The sequence below is a fragment of the Quercus robur genome, chromosome 8 (assembly GCF_932294415.1).
Source record: "Quercus robur chromosome 8, dhQueRobu3.1, whole genome shotgun sequence".
NCBI lineage: Eukaryota > Viridiplantae > Streptophyta > Magnoliopsida > Fagales > Fagaceae > Quercus > Quercus robur.
Window position 1 is genome coordinate 18,542,172 of NC_065541.1, and position 2,707 is coordinate 18,544,878.

The window sequence follows — 2,707 nt, forward strand, 5'->3', positions numbered from 1 at the left end:
GAATCAAAATCCTGGGAGACAACGAAAATATATTAAACAATCATGGTCGAATCATATCCTAAAAAAGAGATGGATAGGATTAAATGGTTATAGCTGAATCAAAATCTTGGGGGACAAAGGACAGGATTAAATGATCATGGTCAAATCAAATCCTAAAAAGGAGAGAGGTAGGATTAAAAATGGTTATAGCCGAATCAAATGCTAGAGATGAGAATTAGCAATCGTCATTAGATAATTCTCGGAGGTTAGATTAAACGAACATGATTGAATCAATTGGAAATAATTATGGACTGCAGTTAGATAATTCTTGAAAGGCGAGCATGACGATCAAATCCGCTACACACAAGTTAAACGATCATGTTCGAATCAAGCCCTAAAAGATGAGAATTATCGATCGTCATTGAGTAATCTCGAGAGTAGAACTAAATGATCAAGTTTTGATGGATTAAACGGTCATGGCTGAATCAAATCTTGGAGAAGAGAGATAGTCTGGCATGACACTAATTGAATCTCATGAAGCTCAAAAGAGGTTTTCAAAAAAAAGATAATTTCAAACCAAAAAACAATCATGGTCGAATCAACTCTTAAGGAAAAGAATTAAACGATCACAATCAAATAACTCTTAGAAAATGTTTTAGCAAAAGATATGCTTGAGGCATATGAAGATGTATGATATGCACTTGTTGTAGTAAGATTTAACATACTTGCCTATTTTGCTTGCTTCTCTATTTAATCTGGACTTTGATGATTGATTCCAAATACTTGTTCGCAGGATATGGTTTGGACTAGGAGTAGCAGTGATTGCAGGAAGGCCCCAACAGTGAGACCTGATCCCTCTTGAGAGGGCTCCTCTCATGGTGACCAGGAGATTATTTTGGCTAGGGAGCGTAGGGGCGAGGTACAATTTCCTTTACATTATCAAATTGTGCATTCTTGCTCATAAGTTTACTAATAACAAATCTTTTTTTTTTTTTTTTCTTTCAAATGTAGGATCCTCTGAGGAGGAACAGTGGCTTGGGCTCACGGCCTAAGTTTTGCGGTGAGCTAGGAGGACTAGATGTCTAGTCCATGCACGCTACCATGCCTTTCTAGTGGAGCTAGGCTTTGGCCCTTTTCTGAGTATCAAGACATGTGATATGAGAATTGGATTGTTCTGGGCTCCATTAGAGCGGTACCATGCAGAGACATGCACTTTTCATTTTAGTTGTGGAGAGTATGTTGTTCTTCCAATTGATTGGACTGCTATCTTGGGCATTCGGTTCGGGGGCAATCCTATTCCAGATGAGTACGTGAGTGAGGCAGAGGCTTGCTACCTTTATGGTTTAGTTTATCCCCTTCCTGTTGAGTGGAAGAGACTTTTTTTAGAAACTGCTCAAGGCCTGAGGAGCCGAGTGGATGTCTTGGGGTCGACCATATAATGGGAGGTGGATCCTGATGATGCAGCCCCTAGGAGATTCTTCTTATACTTCATTGGATCTTGTTTCTTGGGCGATAACAAGTCTGAGATAAAGCTTAAGCTTGTTGCGGCTGTTAGAGTAGTATCTTCCATTAGGGACTTTGATTGGGGGGCCTTGACATATGGCTCCTTCATTTATGGGATGCGGTGCTTTGCACGGGGGGGAGTCTAATAGCTCCTTGGGTTTTTGGCAGATCTTGTCCTATAGGGCTTATGAGTACATCCCTTCTTTGAGGCCGCAATATCAATCTTTGTCAGTTGATGCCTTTCCTCGAGAGATGGTATGGTCTACTTGCATCATTACCAAGGCTACCTTGATTAAGCTAGGCTCCATTAGAGTTGCTTTAGATTGTGTTAGAGAGAGTGACATACGCCATAAGCATTATGATAGAGTAATATATTGTTGACTAGACGTAATAGAGACCTATGCTAGGGATGGCAAAATGTACCCGACCCTAATGGGTCGGGTTTTATCTGACCCGTTAAACATTAGGGTCGGGTTTGGGTTTTCATTAAAAAATCCAAAGTGGGTTCGGGTGGGGTCCAAGTATTAGGCATACCTGATTCGAACCTGATCTGTATATATATTAATATTCAATTTTTTTTAAAAAAACCCTAAGTTCCTAATGTGTGTATATATATACATATATAATTTTTTTTTAAAAACCCCAAGTTCCTGGTTTAAATATCTTATTTTCTCTCAAACCATAATCTCACTTCTTTATCTACCTCTCCCTCACTCTTCACACTCACACAGTCGCATTCTCACTCTCACTCTCACTTTTAATCTCAGCCGTCGAATTAGCCCTACTCCTTCTCATCGTCGATGCCACGCATTGCTCCTCCCCCTGTCCCACCCTGACTTGGTTATTTCCCTTTATCCTTTATCTTTTAACTTTTTTTTTTTTTTTTTTTCTGGTTTCGTTTCTCTCTTATTGAAAAAATATTTAGGATTTTGTATTGTGAACTTGTGTAGTTATGCTTGTGGTTGGAAATCAGAAAAATAATATCTAATTTGCTAAAATTACTTGGTTTTCCTATTGTGTTAATGTTTTTCTTATTATCAAATGCAATATTATTTAGGGTTTTAATTTTTTTATTTATTATTTCATCTTGAAAATTATTTAGAATTTTTGTATTGTGGTTTTTATTTTGAAAGGGAAATATGAAATTATGTTGTATTTGTGTGATATAAATATAATCAGGGTTTTAAAGTTTGGTATCAAAAGTGGAATTTATGGGTAAAAGCAT